Source organism: Sminthopsis crassicaudata, chromosome 4, assembly GCF_048593235.1.
Source record: "Sminthopsis crassicaudata isolate SCR6 chromosome 4, ASM4859323v1, whole genome shotgun sequence".
Classification (NCBI taxonomy): Eukaryota; Metazoa; Chordata; class Mammalia; order Dasyuromorphia; family Dasyuridae; genus Sminthopsis; species Sminthopsis crassicaudata.
In genome coordinates, this window is record NC_133620.1 from 167,403,987 (window position 1) to 167,425,208 (window position 21,222).

The 21,222-nt window shown below is 34.3% G+C and overlaps 1 protein-coding gene across 25 annotated transcripts in view; it reads left to right on the forward strand.

Annotated features, from left to right (window-relative positions):
• Positions 1-21,222, forward strand: part of EPB41L2 (erythrocyte membrane protein band 4.1 like 2) — a 279,109-nt gene that overhangs the window by 55,848 nt on the left and 202,039 nt on the right. The window lies entirely within an intron of this gene.

The following is a 21,222-nucleotide window of genomic DNA, read 5'->3' on the forward strand; positions in this document are numbered from 1 at the left end:
CAAGACATAAATATAAGCCAGAACAATTCTTCTGGTAATAAAAGCATTTGATTAAGGTGAGAAAGGTATAAAAATTGGTGTGATAATTGATCATTTTTCTCCATTATATTAGTCTATTATAATATTTAATTATTAATATGTAGAAATTGTTCCAAGTCAATTGGTTCTGCTAATGTTTTTCTCATGAATAACAAATACAAATAGGTAGTATTTAATTGATATCTTAACCTCAAGTTCTATGAACCAGAATATTATCTTGAATCTTTCCAACATGAACCATAAGATTCTGGAGCCACTAGGTAGCACTGTGGAGCACACCAGACTTAAAGTTTAGACGACTAGTTCAAATCCAGCCTGACACTTAAGCTTGTGTGGTCCTGGATAAGTCAGTTCTGTTGGCCTCAGTTTCCTCATCTGTAAAATGGGAATAATAATAGCAGCTGGGTTTTTTGAGGATCAAATAAGCTAGTAATTATAAAGCACTTAGCATAGTACCTGGCAAAAAGTGGGTGCCATAAAAATGTTAGCTGTTATTAACATCTTAATGTAACAGCTTACCAGCCTTCATACTCCACTTGTGGCATAACATCCTGGGCTGGTCTTCTCTTGCTGCTACTAACTTGTTTAGAAGGCTGGAAGGAAACAAGCATTAAATTAAATGACTGCTATGTTTGAGGCACTGTGCTAGGCACTTAATATTTGATTTTACAATCATTCTGGGAAGTCAGTGTTAACTATATCAATGCTGTTTTATAATTTAGGAAATAAAGGCACTCAGAGTTTAAATGACTTTGTCAAGAGTCACATAGTTCAGATGCATTAAATTTCTGAGGCTGGCTTTGAACTCTTGTTCCTCAGTGCTGTAACCACTATGCTAAGTAGCTATTTGGAAATAAATTTTGGGTCTATGATGTTCTACCCTTAATTGTTTTACTTTTACAATGTATTTTTTTTTTTTAAAGAAATGTGGCTTTATTTCTATATCTAAATTCTATATAACTTACCTAGTGAATATTGATTGATTTGAATAGTGATAGTAAATCTACAATTCAATATAATTTACCTAGTAAATATATATTTATATATTATAGTATATTACATTGTCACTTTTTAGTTCTTCTCTTTTAAATCTCCATCCCCTTTTGAAGTCTTTTTCAAACTGTACCACCTAACAGTCTAGTCATGTTCATTCCCCTGTCACTGGAACTTTACCTTTACCTACCTCTTGCCTTTTTCAAGTTGTTTTCCACTTATTAGAAACTAAGTTCCTTGAGGATAAAGACTTATTTGCTTGTACATGTGTGACCAGTCCTTAACACAGTGCTTAGCACCTTGTAAGTGCTTAATAAATAATTTTTCCTTCCTTTGGATTTTTTTTTTTATCCATTCATTCTCACTTATTTTTCATTTTAAACAGTTAGAGTTGGCTCCTTTCCCTCCAGTTTTTCATTTTCACTTTTCATTATTTCATTGAAATTTTTCCATTTTTCCAGTCTTAATCAATATTTCAATACATTTATGTGACACAATTTAGTTAACCATTTCCCTATTGTTGAATTTTAGGTTACTTTTAGATTTTTTTTTTTTTTGGTTGAGAGAGGTTGAGTATCACAAGTACTATTACTGCCATAATAATGCTTTTTTCCCCCATTGCTGATGACAATTTTATAGAACATTGCAAACGATGGAATTTTTGGATCAAAGATTATGATTATTTTTGTAACTTTTATTGTGTACTATTAATTACTTTTCAACAATAACAGCCACCACCATAACAATGACAATAGCCAATATTTACATTGTGCTTACTCTGTGCCAGGTACTATGCTAAGCAACTAGATTCTTGTAGTTCCATGAACAATAAATGTTTTTCCCTTTCTCCATGATTCTTCCAGTATTGGGTTTCATTTTTAATTGTATTTTTTCTATTCAGTGACTTAAAAGTTATTTTAATTTACATCAGAGAGATGATTTCTTACCTGACAACTTCATGGAATTATGTGCTTGATGTTTATCGTTTGATTAGACCATGTACCTCCTCTATGATGGTCTTATTTATTTAGAGAGACTTGAAAGATGGGGTAATTTGGCTCATTAATATGTACTTAAAGTGAGCAGTGAATAATTCATGTATATAATGAGAAGCATCAATCACTATGTAGTTGATCTATAAGCACCATGAAAATAAGTCTTTTTGTATTTAAATATGGACAAATGAGGTCATGTATCAATCCTCCTCAACTTGTGTCAAGTTTTTTTATTTGCACTTATTTTAGATACCATAAATCCTCTTTAAGAATTTCTTCCTACTCTTCTTTGTCATAATAATTCTTGTTAATGTTTTTGTGATTTCATGACCTTTTGAAGATTCTAAGTCCTAGAATTTGAATTGTAACAGGTATCAGATGTCAATTAGTCTAACTCTTTCATGGATATGACTTACCCTTTGTGGACATAATTGACAAGTGGTCATCTGATTTATCCACAGAGACCCTTTCCCCCCAAAACATTAGAAACTCATTAACTTTCATTCTACTTTTGATCATTCTGATTGTGAAGAATATTTCCTTTATTTGGAACCAAACTCAGCTTTGAAACTTCTATTCACTCTAACTTAACTGGAGTTCTTTTTCCTGAGATTAAGTAAAAGAAGTCAAATTAATCAGTATCAATTAATCAATAAATATTTATTAAGTGTTTCCTACATTTCAGTCATTGAGTTTAAGTCAGTACTTCTAGATGAGACCATTTAAATACTGTCATATCACTTTCTAGGATTTCTCTTCTTCCAAACTGAACAAAACCAGTTCCTTCAATTGATCTTTGTTTGATATCTCAGGTCCCCTCCTGGATTGTGAGCATAGTTTAAATTTGTATGTTTATATTGGCCTGTGACGAGGAACTTTATTTTTAACTTTTTTTTTTTTTTTTTGGTGTCAAAATAAAATAATGCAATTTACCTATTATATCAGTCAGAGCCAAACTTTTGCTTTCAAATTTGGCTTTTTATACATACTCATGTACTTCCCAATCTATGATCACATTGCTTATTTAATTTGAAAAACACTTACTAAATTATGACTATAGTGCCTATATGGTCATTAGGTACTGGTGTACACAAGTTTAAAAATAAAAATTAATCTTCCCACAGGGAGCTTGTATTTTACTTATACATAAATAAGTAGATACAAATTATATACAGAGGTGGGGAATTGCTAAAAGTTGGAGGGTGATTAGAGGTAATTAGAAAATAATGTGAAGCCAAAGTTCTAGGATGATATAAATGAATAAAAAATATATTTATTTTAATTGAAAGAAATATAAAACTACATTATAGCAAATATAAAATACATTTGTATTATAATTTTTTGTATTCTATATTTTGCTTTTAAAGAATTTTTATTTTAGGGAATTGAATTATATTTGGGGGATAATCTACATTCGGAGTAGTATAGTAATCTAATAGAATATTAGGTTCATATTTCCTCCCCATCTCTTCCTTCCCTCCTGCCCCCTGTTCTCAAAATTGGTCCATGTTTAAGATGTTAACTTTATATCATTTTTAGAATGGTCAGTTGCTGTTGGAGACTGAAAAGATTTCCTGTAAAATACTGGTTTCAATTCATCTTTACTTCATCTCCTTTTTATCAGCTCCCTAAGACCTGGGCATCTGAATGCCCTTGGTTTTGTGATTAACTGCAGATGACTTTTTGCCACATTGGATGCCTTTGTTATTGATTGTTATATGATTCATCAGTGGGATTTTAAACTAAATGGGACACAGATGAATTCCCACTTTTCCAGCAGTCTTCCCCAATTTTCTATTAAATGGCAAGGTTGGCTTTATTTTTAGAAATTAAATAAGTCACGGTTGTTGAGCACTCCCTCCCCCCTCCCCTTTAATGTCTGAAGTGGAAGAATGTGAATGGATTTTGTGGGCCACAGTGGAAAGCTGAGCGAAGCCTGTGAATTCAAGTTCAAGAGGAGGTTTGCCAAAATGCCCCTGTCTGACCTGTAAGATGGCTCTCATACTGGGTTCTTCTAGGGGAGATTGCCAAGTTAAGAGTCTGCATGTGGAGAGACCTTTATTAGGATTTTTCAAAGGACAGTATTAGGTACAGATTTGTTCAGCTATTCTTCCTATTAAAAGCATATCAAAATCTGATAGTGTAAAGATACGGACAATTGAAAATGAGGAAATTGTTCTCATGCTACCTACTTATTGCCTCCTTGAAATTGTGAGTAAAATGGAAACAGCTTTTATTGATTACAGATACTCTTTAAATTCTAAACACTGGTGTTAGTACTATTTATGCTCTGTTTTAATTGAGTTTTTGCTGATTCTTGTTTCTTATCTTGCTTTATATAATTTTTCCATTTTTATATAAGTGAAAAATATTCAAAGCTTCTTCATAGAAAAATGAATAAAATATTGAGTGTTTTGATTCAACAAAGTAGGAATTTGAAAGATGGGTGGGTCTTGGCTATGAACTGACTACACTTTTGCTGGGGGGAAGAGAAGAGAAGGGAGAAAGGAGAAGTGATTAGAGAGAGGAAAAAGAAGGAGGGGAGGAAAAGAGAGAAGGAGAGGAAAGGAGAGAAGATGACAGGATGTGGGGAGGGAAAGAGAAAGGTAGGGATAAGTAGAGACAGAGAGAGGAAAGGGAGAGAGGAGAGGAGAGAGAGAAGAGAGAGAGAGAAAAAAAAAAGAGGGTCAAAAGGACAATTTCCTGTATGGCTGCCAAAAGACTTGAACAATTTGTAGTAGCTTGTGGCTAAAGAATAACTCCTCTTAGGAGAGAACAATAACTCCTGGATTGGCTCTCTGGTTATGTATGAGAAAATTCTATTTTTTCCCTTTATCCTTGGTAGATGTTTATAGAAAGTAAATTTTTAAAAAATTCTAAGTGAATAAAGCCATATCTTAGCTTTTTTAGGTCAGAGTAGAATCCTTGGGCAACGTCTTTTGAAGGGAATACAAGTATAACATACTCTAATACTTAAAAGAGCCTAAAGAAAAACAAAACAAGACCAGAAACACAAAACAGCAGCAGCAGAACCCCAACAGACCTCAGTTTTTCATTTTGCTCCTGTTTTATTCACTAGTATAAAGTAGGACAATGTGCATTTCTAGTTCTGAGGTATGTTCTTTCCAATTGCCTGAGCTATATTTTTTTGTAGATTTTTAAAAACCATATGCATTTGATTATTCAGCGTGTCCCCTCTTTATTTGTTAACTTGGGCAAGATGTTTTGCATTGCTTAGACATTTAGAAGTATAATACAATATATGAGATCAGTTAAAAAATTTGGAAGGCTAAAAATTGTTTCAGTACATATCTCACTGTGTGCAGTTAAGTTAGTTCTGTCATTTGATGAGTTTTCTATCACTCTCTCAATGTGACTATTATTACTGCTATACATCCTGTCGTGTTTAATCATTGACGGGCTTTTTGTGTCTGAATTCTAAGGAAGCATCAGGCAGACATAATTTTTTTAAAAAAGTTTAATTTAAATTTTTTTTGTCTTTATTGTGCCATTGTCTAGTTGAATTTTATTTTATTTTTATTATAGCTTTTTATTTACAAAATATATGCATGGGTAATTTTTCAACACTGTCCCTTGCAAAACCTTCTGTTCCCAAATTTTCCCCTCTTTCCCCCCACGCCTTCCTCTAGATGGCAGGTGTTTCAATACATGTTAAAATATATGTTAAATACAATATATGTATACATATCCATACAGTTATTTTGTTGCACAAGAAAAAAAAAAACTGAGAAGGAAAACAAAAATGCAAGCAAACAACAACAGAAAGAGTGAAAATGCTATGCTGTGATCCACACTCAGTTCCCACAGTCCTCTTCCTAGGTGTAGATGGCTCTCTTCATTACTGAACAATATAGGTAAACCTAATTTTGGATGGCTTTTAAAACACTCCAGACTTAACTGTTGTATTAGAACTCAGTTTTACTTTTGTACTATCTAAAGTATTTGATGGTGTAGTTAACAGAGTGCCAGACTTAGAGTCAGGAAGAGCCATCGTCATAAGTTCAAATCTGACCTGGGCAAGTCATGTAACCTGTTTTCCTCAGTTTCCTCAAATGTAAAATGAACTGGAGAAGGAAATGGCAAACCACTCCAATATCTTTGCCTGGAAAGTCCCAAATGGGTCATGCAAAGATTATTTTTTGTACCCTTTTTGTATATGAATATAGTCCAAGGTCTTGGTATTATGTGACTTTTCTTAAGTCTGATTGTGCCCATATATATGTATACCCACACACATACACACTATTCTTTTGCATACATTTTTCTACTAAGTAGAAACCTTTTATTTTTCCTACATGCTTCCCTCACAATTTTGCATTACTTTAATGTTTTTTGTTGTTGTCTTTGCTATTATCATTTTCCTAATATGCTATAATCTTTGTAACAAATTCATTTGGTAAGTAGCTCCTCAGTTTCCCCTTCTTTTTCAGCTCACTTTTAACTCTGTATTGTGTTATCCTATTAGAATATAAACTCCTTAAGGGCAGAGACAGTATTTATGCCTATATTTTTATTTCCAGTTTTAGCGCAGGGCCCAGCACATAGCAAAGAATAAAGTCCTTTCCTTTCTTCTCCCTCCCTCCTCTCCCTTCCTTTCTTTCTTCCTCCCTCCTTCCCTTTCTTCCTTCTGTCTCAGTCTCTTGGTCTTTCTGTTTGTCTATCTCTGTCTCTCTGTCTCTCTCTGTCTTTCTGTTTGTCTCTTCCTCACTCCTCTTTTCTTTTTCTGTATTTGTTGCTCCCTTTCTCTCCTTCTTTTTCCTTACCCTCCCTTCTCTATCTATCTTCCTGGTAATAAAGATGCATTTTTTCTTTTTATCTCAGTATACTACTCTGGACTCTTGGGGTAGTGATGATTTTAGTAGGTGGTACTTCCTCCAGAGAAATACTCTTCCCCTGGGACACCTTCTAAATGCCTGATTGATGCTCTGTGGTCTCCTCTTTGTGACCTGCTCTTATAAACAGTAGCACCAAATCCTAAGTGCTGCTTTTTGTTTCTCTCCTGAGAGTAACATGAAAGGCTTTTTAAGAGTCTGATTCAACCTAGAGATAATTATGGGAAAAACAATTTGTTTATGAGCGAGGTCTTCCAGCAGCAACTCAGCAGTGCTTATCTCTCGTGGTCATGCCATGGGACTGGTTGCTTGCACATTGAACAAGCCTGGCTGCACTGATATTTAAATGAATGAACAGATTGTTTTTGGACAGTAGTCTCTTATGACTGATGGCAATTCAAGGGACTAGCAAAATTGTTAGGGAACTGAACCTTTGAGGCAAGGCATCTCAGGTAGTCAAGTCCTATTTTACTAAATATCATGTGAGTAAAGGAGAGGAAGCTGCAGTGATGGTAATGTGAATTATTTTTTAGTATATTTCCTTTCTTACAATCACATATCTATTTTTATTCAAATAGGCTTTGGGTTAGTGTTAATTGATAGCAGTAGGTTACATGTGTTATTTTTTACCACTTGTGGGTGGTTAGCAATTTTGTGTGTGTGTGTGTGTGTGTGTGTGTGTGTGTGTGTGTGAGACAGACACACCCACAGAGACAAAGAGACAGAGAATTTATCAACAATCTAATTTCTAGAATTGCACATGTTTAACATATTAGATAACTTGCCATCTAGGGAAGGGAAAATTTTTGGAATATAAGGTTTTGCAGGAGTGAATGTTGAGTGAATGTTGAAAATTATCCATGCATATAGTTTTGAAAATAAAAAGCATTAATAAAAAGGGAAAAAAATCTAATTTCTATATGACTTTGATGTTGGTCAAAGATTTCTTTGTGTCTAGATGATCAGGGATTTTGCTATTTTTTTCTTGTTGTTTTGTTATATGTATTGAATTTGCTGATTCAATATAAGATTGGATTTTTCCTATTTGTTTCTGTGGTTGGATTTTGGGTTAAGTTAGTCAACTGACAAACATTTAACAAGTATGTCTTTTGGGCCTGGCTACTGGCATAAGAGCACCCAGTATAGTGCTCTCTTGCTAGAGAAGGTGCTGTGCTCAATGAGCAAAGCAAAACTGATTTAGTTCAAAGGAGAATATGAGATGTGCAAAGTTAAAGAATCTACCCCAAATGTTCATAGGGAATATTTGTGTCAGACCTGTGGCTTAGCACTTCGAGCTTATATTGATCTGACTAGCCACAATTGGGCACACTAACTTGACTCTTAACATAGGGATGATATTTTGATCCTCTTCGAGAATGAAGGACAACAACCCCACACCCAGTAGATTCTGGTGCTGTAAATCTTTGGATTTAGTGCCCAATTTTTAGAATCTTATATTCTATTGAGGAAAACAACAGGTGTATGTACATATATATTCAGATAAAGAATAAATATGAAGTACATGGAAGATGTTTTGGGTGGGAAAGCACTGGCAATTTGGGGTGCTTAAGCTATGACTTAAAAGAAATACCAGAGTCATCACCCCAATTTTACAGATGGGAAAACAGTGAGGAAGGTTGCTCCTCACTTTACTGATTCTCTGGGAGAAGTCCTATGAGGTGGAATTCCTGTGGACAATGATGACCTACATAAACACATTCTTTAATGATGAATATACTTCGATCCAGTTTTACCTATTCTGTTGCAGGGATTCTGAAACTTCATTGTCATTGATCAGACCCCATCCTCCTTCCCCAATGACTACTCCTTCATTCCCATCCTCTTCCTCCTGCTCTCCCAAACTTTCATTCTAAAGTTACTTAATCCTTCTAATTTGTTCTCTAGAATGCTTGCTTCATAAGAACAAACTAGATGCCATCTTAAAGCTTTTCCTTTTTTACTTCCTCCATTTTATAGTCATTAATGATTCAGTTTCTGTGACTACCCTTTCCATCACTGTGCACTTTTATTCATGCTTCCCAACTTGCTGGTCATGGCTGAGGCACTTAGGTTACTTCTTACTCTTTATGGGTATTTCCAGGGTTCCTCTACCAACATCACTCAGTAAAGCGCTCTTTTTAGGGTAATTCAATCCATTATTTATCAAGATTCTTCTTGACATGATCTGTAGACTTTCAGGTTAATCTTTTTTTTTTTTTTTTTTTTTTTTTTTTTGCCAACTCTTGTCCTCATACCAGGGAGCTTCAGTATCTATAGCTGTACTTTCCGACAGTCTAAGTTCTCAAGTCCTCATTTTTACTCATTTCCCATAAGCTAGTCCTCCTTTCTACAATAGCCAAGATGGTCATCCCTTTGATCTTGCTATCATCTGTTGTACTACCGAGAGCTGCTGGAATACAAGGGAGCCACCTGACAGTGGCTGCTGGAGATCCAACCCAGACCTGCAGAATAGATTTCCTCTTGTGAGAGGACAGTACAAGGAGACTGAGAGGCAGTTTCAGTGTCTGACCTCTCTCCTCTTCCCTCTGCCTCCAGTTTATCTCATTCTCAGTCCCCAACAGCTGTGTCAGCAAAAGCTGCCCTGCAACTCCTTTAGATGCTATGATCCACAGCTGTGGAGGTTCTTGGAGAATTGACCTGTCTCTTAACAATCATCTATAGATACTCCACTTCTACATTTATGAACTTTAAAATTCCCTTTTCTAATCACAATTTGTTGTCATGTCACCTTTTCTGTCTTTCAGTTGTAAGCCCCATTTTGTGTCCTTTTTGTGACTTCCAATCCTTCCATTTCTCATTTTTTTTCCAGACTGTCTCCCCTACTAATAACACTCCCCTTCCTGCCTTATCTTGACCTTTGGGTGAACCAGTTCAGCTCTCTACTGCTGTCTTGAATAACTTGGTCCCTTTATATTCTATCCAAGATTTTACCCTGCCAAACTCTAGTCTTGGATCACTCTATATGCTTTGCTTTTGCTCCTAATATATATATACTTTTGAACAAAACTAAAGAAAATCATGAAATCATGCTGTTTGGGTCCATTACAAATTTATGTTACATAATTTCAACATTGTAGCAAGGAATTCTTTACATTTCCCTAATAGAGTCATTTTTCTGCTCATTATAGCAGCTCTTCTAAATATTTTTATCCCTTCTCAAGCCTGTTACAACTCCCCTGTGCTCAACTAATAACATTGTTTCATATTTTACTAAAATAGCTGACACTAATTTCCAAAAACTCCTTCTCATCTCTTCTCCATTGATACTCTTTGCAATCTGCCGTCTGACTTCATCATTCAACTGACATTGATTGCTCTGCTGAGTTACAAGTCCTCACTGAAATTGCCAAACCTAGTGGTCTTTTTTTCAACATTTAGGTTTCTTGATGTCTGTCTAGCCTTTGACCCAGTTCACCCTTTTCTTCTTAATCTCTCCCTTCTAGGCTTTTGTTGCCTTACTCTTTCCTGATTTTTCTGTTTCTTGTCTGATCTTTTCTTTCTCCTTTGTTGGAGTCTTCCTCCATGTGCCCCATTAAGGACGAGTATCCTTCAATGCTTTATCCTAGATCCTCTTCTCTTCCCCGTCTCTACTATTTCACTTGGTGATCTTATTCATTCCCATTGCTTCAGTTTTTATCTCTATGAAGATAACTCTGATTTAGCCCTAATCTTTCTTCTGAACTTCCTTTTACATCTTCAGTTGCCTATTAGACATCTTGAACTGGATGTTCCATAGACATCTTTTGTTCAATTTCCACAAAACTGAAGGTGTTTTCTTTCCCCCTGTGCTTGTCCCTCTTCCAAGCTCCTTTATTATTATCAATGTATTATCATTATTATTATTATTGCCACCAACTTTCAGTCAGCTAGGGTTACAACATGTGTCATCCATGACTCCTTGCTCTCTTTTTTTTTTTTTCATTTGACAAATTATATTGTTTTTATCTTTGTAATATATCTTAAATAGCCTCCTTTTCTCCTTCAGCATCATGATGTATCCCTCATCTTTTGTCTTGATTACTGAAATAGCTTTGCCTTAAGACTCTAATCTAGCCTCAATTCTTCTGTCAAATTGATCTTCCTAAAATGTACACCAGACCACGTCATATCTATATTTAATAATCTCCATTAGTTCCCTGCTTTGGGGTCAGATATAAAACCCTCTGTTTGGCTTTAAAAACCCTTTTTAACCTGGTTCCTTTATATCTTCAGTTTTCTCATACTATAATGTCTCAGTGTACTTTGTGATCCAGTTTCATGTTGTCTCCTCCATTAAATTGAACTCCTTGAGGAGGACTATTTTTTCTGTTTCTCTATATCTTAGCACACTGCCTCGAATTGTAGATGTTTAATTAAATGTTTCTTTACGTGATCTGCGACTTGTCCCAGGTTATAAAGAAGAATATATCAGAAGAAGAATTTGAATCCAGGTATTTTCACTCTGGAATCATTGGTCTTTTCATGGTAAAATAATAAATTGGCGTAATAATTTTTTTTGATGCAGTAGATTTTTTGTTGTTGTTGATAAGAATTATAAAGGTGTTACTTAATTTGAAAACTGCAACTGTCAAAGGAAAATATTTTTAAAATAGCAAAATTTTAAATTAGCTTCTATTACTATCAATAGCATTTATAAACTTAATCCCATTTAAATATACCAGTGGTATTCAGTAGTTGAAAAAAATTATATCATTATATATTTAGTCAAATAAATATCTGATTCTATATTGTTTTTATTTTTTTGGCCAACTTGAATTTTTGTGTATTATATTTATTTAAAAGTGATACATTTGGTCAACTCTGTTTCTGTGCTTGTAGAAGAAAGTAATGTGGATAATGAGCTGTTAACCACAATTGTATTTTATCTAATAGCAAAGCATAATATTGTAGAAAGGTGCAATGATAAATGCTTAGGAAAAATTCAATTCTTAGAGTGATTACTTGTAAGGTGGAGAGAGTAGCATGACATAAATTTATGGAAGACTTACTGTCAGGAATGGTATTAGAGCTGATCTAGGGTAGGATAGTACCATTCAAAACAGAAAGAGAATGTAATGATGGACATTGAATCAAGACAATATTGGTTTAGATGAAAGTGTCAAGAGTGATTCTGATATTTCGATACTAGGTGAATGAGAAAATAGCGGTGTCATTTGCAGAACTGAAAGAGTTAAGGCAAAGGGAAGATTTAGGAGAAAAGACAGAGCATAATATATGGTTGAAAGTGATTTAAAATCAGTGACCCTGGATTCAAATCCTTGCACCACCATTTATTATCTTGGACTACTTAGATTTTTCCCTAGGCAATCAATCAATAGTGTTCTAATTTACCTGATTGCTATTATTATTGTTACTGTGTATTATTATTGCTTATGTTTTTATCTTTCTTTCCAGAATATAATCTCTTAAAAATATCTCTTTGTATTCTCAGTGCATGGTATCCTGCCTGGTACACAATAGATCCTAAATATTTATTGGTGAAGTAACTTGAGAGATATTAATTAATAGTAGGTAGTATGATTTTTTTTTTAATTTCAGAAGAGATAAGGCATATGAGTCAGGAAATGAGGGGAAAAGGAAGAAATGCATGTTCTTCTTTTGATTCAAATGAGCAACTACTTACCTAGATGACAGCTCATGTGAGTACTTCTTTGCCTCAGTTTTCATCACAGTTAAATGGGGCATAATATCTTCTTCACAAGGTGGTTGCAAAAGTGCATATTTGAAAAGTCTACATAGCTCTATGAATATTTGAAATTCAAATGACGTAGCCATAAAATTACAGAATTAATCATTCTTCTTGTGTTTGTTTATAAGTGTGCCAGATATTAAAAGCAGGACTAACAGCAGCCAAATTTTGACCTCCCAAAGTCTGAGTCTTGATTTTGAGTATTGTGATTTGTATAAAATTTTCCTGTGTGCTTGGGTAATCCTTGTGTGGACATCCTAGAAGTATGTGTAAGATTCCATTCTGGCCTACAGAAAACAATATGTTATAAGTTAAATAGCATTGGGTGGGCGCTGAAAGAACTGAGGGATTGTAACTGTCGAGTATCTGCCAACTGCATTCCAGGTTTAGTTCAGAGCCATGTTTTAAGATGACATCATGTTCTCATGTACCAAAACATTTCTCTCTTTTTCCTATATCTTCTTTTTGTTACTTCCTTTGAACATTTTTTTACAGATTTTTACATGAGAGATTTCACTGAGAATATGTGATACAAAATTTAATTCTGATGGGTGGGGATAAGCTATACAGAATGCCTTTTTAAAACTTCACATCCCAGAAATTCCCGTTTTAGGTTACTTTGGTTCAACAACTCCCAAGGGAATTTTGTTGAGCAGTTAGGGAGGGCATTTCAAACTGGGTGGGAAAAATAGCAGAAGAAAAACAAAATGTTGAGTTTCCCGTTATGCTCTTGAACTCTAGTCTGTGATGTACCAGTTTCCCAGTAGAAAATTCTCAATTCCCAGTAAAGTCTCATTGAGGTTGGAAATTAGTTCAAAGGTTCAGGTCCTTTGTTTTAGTGTTGACTTTATAAATGGTATGATTTAGCATAGGATTTTAGAACTGGAAGAACATAGAATCTCAGAGTCAGAGGAGACTTTGAGGCCATTTAGTTTAACACCCCTATTTTATGGAGGGAGGTAGGGTACTCTCATTAAAGAATTCTGTATTTGTAGGAAGGCAATAGAGAGAATATTGGATATTAATCAAGGTTAATTTAACCTATCTTTCCATATATGTAAAATAGGAGTAACTAATTTTATGACATGCATAGTAGAGTGGGCCTTACAGTCCAAATGTCCTGCTTTTGACATATATGTGCTAAGTTGTGTGACCCTAAGCAATTTCACTTAAAGTCTCAGTTCCCCAAAAAAAAGGGTTTAGGGAGATTAAGTGACTGGCCCAAGATCACACAAATAAGTAACTTTCATGTCCAGTGTTCTCTGTAGTGCATCCTGATGCCTTCCTTCCAAATAGAATTCTACAAGGGATCTTCCTCAATAAAATGGGGATGTTTGATTAAATGGCCTCAAGGTCTCTTTTGGCTTCCAAATTAAGTGATAGATGAATCCAATATTCTTTCTAGGTCTGAAATTCTATGCTCGTTCATACCAGTTATAAAAACAGCATTGGAATAATGGTCCTGAATTTTTGAACTAATTTTCAACTAACTGAGACTTTATTGAGATTTGAGAATTTTCTATTAGAGAATGACACACACTGAACTTCAGTAGCATAATAGGAAAACTCAACTTCATTGTTTTTCTTTTGCTAATTTTCCCATCTAGTTTGAAGCTCTTATTTTCTAGTCTCTTTATTTGCTTAATGAGTATCTAAACCTGGACTTAACCTGATCTGAAATAATAGGTCTAGGCCCACTCTACTTAATTCAGTTCAATTCAGTACACATTTATCAAGCATGTAACATAAACCAGACATTGTGCCAAGTGCTGTTGTTACAAAAAGAGGCAAAAGATAGTTCCTTTCCTCAAAAGGACTTATATTCTAATGTAAGTTATCTTCAAATCTTAGCTAAAATGTTCCATCTTATTTAAAAAGTGTCTAAGTCTTCCTTAACCTTAGTCAGAATAATATTACATTACATTGATGTACCACAATTTGTTTAGCCATTCTCTAATTGGTAGATATCTATTTTGTTTCTAGTTATTTGCTGTCATTAAATGTATTATTCTAAGTATTGTGATTTATTTAGGGTATTTTTTTTTATATTAATTTTTGACATCTTTGGGATCTGTGGCTGGCTGTGAAATCTTGGGGTTAAAGGGTATGGGCCTTTTAGCCACTTTAGCCATTTTATTTGGATAATTCCAAATTGACTCACCAATAAAACATTTTGCTGTTCCTATCTTAATACAATCTCCCCAACTTGGACTATTTCCATCTTTTGTATCATTAACCCATTTGCTGTGTGTGAAGTGAAACCTCTGGATTATCTTGATTCATGGTTCTCTTATTATTAGTGATTATGTTCCCTCTTCCTCTCCTTTCTTCCTAACTCATTTCACTCACTGTCCTCCCTAATTAATGTCAGTAGCCTATTATCCCTTTTATTTTATTTTATTTGTGAGACAATTAGTGTTAAGTGATTTGCCCAGGTTCACACAACTAAGAAGTGTTGAGTGTGAAAGGTTGCATTTGAACTCAGGTGCTCTTGACTTCAGGGCTAGTATTCTATCCACTGTGCCATCTAAACTTTTTATTTTTAACTTTTCCACTATAACTATATATAACTATATAACTATAAATATATATATATATATCTCAGGTTCTTATTATTTCATGAACTTTTTTTGTGATAACCTTAGTATATTCAGTTTACTTTCTCTTTCCTTAAATCCATTTGGGACCTCCACTGCCATTATTATCCTCCCCAAAAGATTATTTTTATAATGCTGCTCCCTTGCTTTTATAAAATTTTCTGTGTCTCCCCATTGGAATAGAACCAAACTCTTTACATCCTGGCATTAGTTCTTTGCAAGTCTTATATTTGATAACTTCTAATATTTCTTCTAGCTGCAAGTTTGTGGTCCTAATCTCTTAATATTTCCCTACACAAATTTTTTATATTCCTAGTTGATGGTGAGTTTGATGATGAAAATAATGATGGTGATGATGATGATGATATTCATAATCCTGGAATGTTCTTTCTTTGTCTATCCTACTTCTACCCATCCTTAAACTTACAACTCACATCCCATGGTTTAACATCCACGCCAGTCATAACATCAAAGGATTTGGAGCTAGAAGGGGCTTACTTACACTTATCTAGCTAACCTCAGATAGTTGTTGTCTAGCCATTTTTCATTTGAGTGCAACTCTTTGTGACTCTATCTTGGGTTTTCTTGGCATAGATGCTGAAGTAGTTTGTCAGTTCCTTCTCTAGCTCAATTTACAGCTGAGAAAACTGAGGCAAACAGTATTTAGTGCTTTTCCCAGGGTCACACATCTACAAATCTGAAGTCAGATTTGAATTGAGGGATATGAATCTTCCTTTTTCCAGAGCCACTCTATTCACTGCGCCACCTAGCAAGAGAGTTAGGATTCTTTGACTCCAAATCTAGGACTCTATAATTGTTTTTTTCTTAAATGTTTGTGTATGTGTACATTTATATTTGGGTACATGCATACATATACACATAATGGGGAAGATACTGAAGATTTTAGAAAGCAAGGGAATAGAATTATTTAAGTAATGTTTTGGAGGGGATAATAATGGCAGTATATGTCCTAATTTAGAGGAGGAGGAAATGAACTGGGTATTAATAGGAGGTTATCACAAAATAGTTCATTGCTTATATATACTGTTATTTTCTTAATATGGAAATAAGTTATATAGTCTTTTAACATTTTCTGTGCTTACCTTATTATTTAGCTTTTTACATAATAAAAGTTACTCAGCATTTACACAGCCCCTTAAGATTTGTAAAGCATTTCACATATCTTACTTCATTTCTTTTTTTCCAGATGGGGATATTAAGGCAGAGAGAAGTTAAGTGTCTTGCTCAGGGTTACATAGTCTGGATGAGAAATTTGCTTAAGTCTTTTTGATTCTAAGTCCCATGCTATCCTACTGGATACTTAGGTGACACAAATTTCTCTTTTCAATTGTATTATCAGCTACTTGGGAACAAAAATATTTTGCTTTTCTACTCTCACCACTTTGTATTGTCATAGAGTCTCACATGTTTATTTTTAATTAGTTCAACTATTTATTGAATAGACATCTCTATGTACTTCAAGCTAAGAAAAGACATGTTCTGTGTCTTTTGAGGTTCTGCTTTCCAGGGAATATTTAGATGGTATTAGCAAAAAAAAAGTAGGATTAATATATGCAACGAATTTCAAAATCAGCTGGAAGTTATGCATATTATGTAAAGGGAGAAGAGGTACATGAAACATTGACACCCTCAAAAGCATATCTTACTTGTGCTTTTTGGGGGACATTGTTTTTACTTTATTTTTTTGTGTGTGTGGGTGTGGTTCACTTCGGGAAAGCATTTGGTAGGTAATCTGTTGAAATTGTCAATTCCCACCCTTCATGAGGGGAAAAAAAACTTCCTATGTAAGAAATGTCTAGTCTCTTGAAATGTGCAGGATGAGGTCCAAGTAAAATCTGTTTGTGCTTTTAATGGCTGGCAGAGTATGGTGAGTAAGTAAAGAAAATCATCTAAAAATTAGAAAAATAGTATATTCAATATGCATATCTTTACAAAATTAAGTGGGACAGAAGATCGGGGGCGAAAAAAAGGTTGAGAAAAGGAATTTAAAAAAGCAAAAAAGAAAGCATAGCTGAATATTAGGATGGGCTGGATCTGAATATTATTTGGCAATTGTATTAGAGTTAATAGTTTTTTTGGTTCCCAGCCTGAAGCTGTTCAGATAAAGGGTGGAGATATCCCAGTGGAATGATAATTTAAGTATTGGAGAAGTATGAGGAAATCTAGTCTAGGTTTAAATAATAAATAAATTTTAAATAAATAAATTTAAATAAATACTAAGAATGACCACCAAACAATCCTATTTCTGGATGCTTTATAGTAAAGGATATAAAAACTTGTGTCCTCATTTCTTACAGATACCTATCATCACTGTTATTATATAGGATTTTATTTTTCTTTATCAAGTCTTCTTTTCTGTTTCTTTTTAGGCTGATTGCCTGAAGCCATCTTTGTGTGAATTGTATAAGATGTCTTGGTTTAATTATGTCTCATCTGTAAAATGAATGCATGAGATAAAATTACTGTTAAATTCCTAAATTGTCTCTATGAATCTAGACTGAATTTTGGCTAATATGCTTTCTGCATACAAGTGCTATAATAATGTCCTTCCAAAAAATGCTTTTTTTCCCCACTAAAGATTGACTCTCCTTATCTCACCCAGGCTAAAATTGCAGTGTCCATTTATGGCATAATACTACTACTGGTCATCATGAGAACTTTGACTTTTACTTTTTTTCTTACCTGGGCTAATTCCTTCTTCCTTTGTCAATCTGGTGGCTCTCTACCTTTGGGGAGGAATTAATGTGATGGCATATTGTAGGTTCACTGTAGTTCAGAACTCTGAAGCTCAAGGTATTCAATAGTCCCACTACTTGGCCCTGAAGACCAACTTCACAAAACTACATTGTTTTCCAAAGAACAGTAATAGAACCTGTTGTAATAGAAAGGTCACTAGATTTAGAATTAGAGATCTTGGGTTAATATCCTTGTACTTTCTACCTCTGTGATATTAGATATGATACAAAATTCTGGACCTAAATTTCTTCATGTACAAAATGGGGAGGTTGACTTCATCAGTGGTATCAAACTGAATTAGAAATGTGGCCACTAAGCCACAAATAGGGATCCTTATTGTTAGGATTCTTATAAGGTACTTATGCACTTAGTTCACACCTTTAAAAGAGTTCAAACCTTTAAAGGAGTTTAGACCTTTAAAGGATTTCGCTCATTGGTCCACACATTAAATTCATATCTTTAAGAGAGAATACTTTTAAAGAGCTCCCACAAGCCCAGGAAGTACCCACAAGCCCATTCTCTGGGAGGATATAAAAAGCCAGGATTCAGAGTCTAGATTGAGTAAAGGAGAGGACTTTCTGGGAGAACTTCAGGGGATTTAGGAGGAAAAGAGATTCACAACTAGGATTGACTTCTGGGAAACCCACAAGCCCACACTCTTGGAGGCGGAGTCAGAGTCATTTCCACCTCTACCTTCGTGCTGGCTGAAGACATTGAGGAGGATAAAAGGCTGGAGGCTGAAGAACTAACCTTTGGATTCGGAGACATTCAGACAAGAGCTCATCGGGGAACCAGGGAGAGAGATAGGCCTCTATTAAAGCTAGATGGACCCCAGGAAAAGATTCAAGACTTTGAAGTACACAATAAAGGATCCGGACTACATTTTAACTCCTGGCTACATTTTGGGATTATTGGAACTGAACTGAAACTGAGGCTGCCTCCAGAAGCTCCCCAAGAAACCTGCTCCCAGAGAAGGATTACGATTTAGAGAAACAGAACATCATACCTTATATGCAGCATATTGATTTAGACAATCTTATAATAATCACACAGTTTATTATATTTTACATTTGTATTATTGTATGTTCTATTGTATTTTTATTTAGTAAGATAATTCCCAATTATATTTTAATCTGATTTGGGCCTTATTCAGCTGGAGTTCCAGATTTTTTCCCCGCTCCAGTGTTGAAGGAATGTAAGTATGCTTATCATATGAGGAACAATTTGTATGTTTAGCCTAGGGAAGAGAAAACTTGTGGACAAAGCATAACTGTTCTGACATTTGAAGGTCGTCATGCAATAAGGATTGGATTTATTCTGTTTGGCCTCATAGAGCAGAACTAAATATTGTAGGGCATTAATTGTTAGTTAGAGGCAGCTAGGTGGCACAGTGAGTAGAATGCTCAGCATGAATTTGATAAAACTCATCTTTTTGAGTTTATATCCAGTCTCAAACCCTTACTAGCTATGTAATCTGGGGTAATTTACTTCACTTGTTTGCCTCAGTTTCCTCATCTGTAAAATCAGCTGGAGAAGGAAATGGCAAGCCACTCTAGTGTCATTGCCAAGAAGACCCCAAGAATGCTTGAAATGAGTGAAGAGCAAATGCTAAACTGGTCTTCTTGCTGTTCCTCATATCTCCTGACCCTAGTGTTTGCACCAACTCTCCTCCACATCTGTAACACCCTCCCTTTCAGCTCTGACTTCTAGCTTCCCTGGCATTCTTCAAGATTGCTTAACTCCCACATTTTGTAGAAGGCTTCTCTAGTTCCTTGCCATAAGATGACTTTCCATTTTATAATACTAATAATAAAAAATAAACTTTGCAAGTAGAATTTAAGTTTGCAAAGTATTTTACATATGTTATATAATCCTTATAACAATTTTGTGAGATTGGATCCATTATGTTCCCCACTTTACAGATGTAATACTGAGGCTAAAAGAGATTAAATGACTTGACAATATGACACAACTTGTGAATGTCTGAGGGAGGATTCCGAACTCATATCATTTTGAATCTTAAGTCTAAGTGCAGAAAGCCACTACTCCATATAGACGCTTCTGAGATACAATATCCTATATGGAAATTACTTATTTGCATGTTGTCTCTTCCAGTAGAATGTGAGATCTTTCAGGGCATGATTCTTTGTATTCTTCATTTGGGCCAATACCTAGTAAATGCTTAATAAATGCAGTTGACTGATTCATTTACTCACTATGGTGTATGTATTATTATAAAAGCATTGTGAAACTGTTGAAGGAAGAGTTGACGGAAAAAAAAAGAGTTTTTCATCAATAAAGAATGAAGAATACAGAAGATAAAATGGGTACTTTTGATTGTATCATATTGAAAAGTGTTTCTACAAACAAAATACAGTCAGAAATATAAGGGAAAGTTAATTAGGTAAAAAAATCTTTGTACCAAGTTTCTCTGACAAAAATAACATTTATGACTATGAGGAAATGATTTAAATATATTAAAATAAGAACCAGGACCTGAAAGATAAGGAATTGTTATAACAAAAGTCATTACCCAAAAGAAAATGGTCAAATATAGTTCCCCAAGGAAGAAATCCAAGCAACTTATAATTATAGAAAAATTGTCAAAATTGTTAGAGAAATGCAAATTAATATAATTAAGGCTCAGCCTTATATCTGTAAGATTCACAAAGATAATGAAAATGGAAAATAATAATTGTTGGAAGGCTACAGGAAAATAGGCATATTAATATATTATTGGTGAAAGTGTGAATTGTTCCAACTATTCTGGAGAATAATTTGGAGCTGAACTCCAAAAGACACTAAAAGTTCATATTCTTTGACATTGTAATATCACTTTTACTTCCAAGAGAATCAAAGAAAGAAAAAAAATAACTTTATATAAGCAAAAACAAAAATGTAGAAACTTTTTTTGTAATAACACAGGACTTGTAATTAAATGGTTACCCAGGAATTAGGAAATGATTGAACAAACTTACAATATATGAATATAATGAATTATACCATTGAAATTGAAAGAGATGGTTTTAGGGAAACTGTTAAAATTTATGAGTGCTAAATGAGTATAATTTATACCATAATAACATCATCATTAAAAAAAAAAAAAAAACCAACACTTTGAAAGGCTTGAAATCTCTGATCAGGTCAACCAGTCAGTGTCCAACTATGATTCCTAAGCATTGATGATGAGACAAATCCATCGCTTGATAGAGAGGTGTTGAAGTAAGGATGTAGAATGAGTCATGTTTTTGGACTGAGCCATTGTGGTGATTTATTTT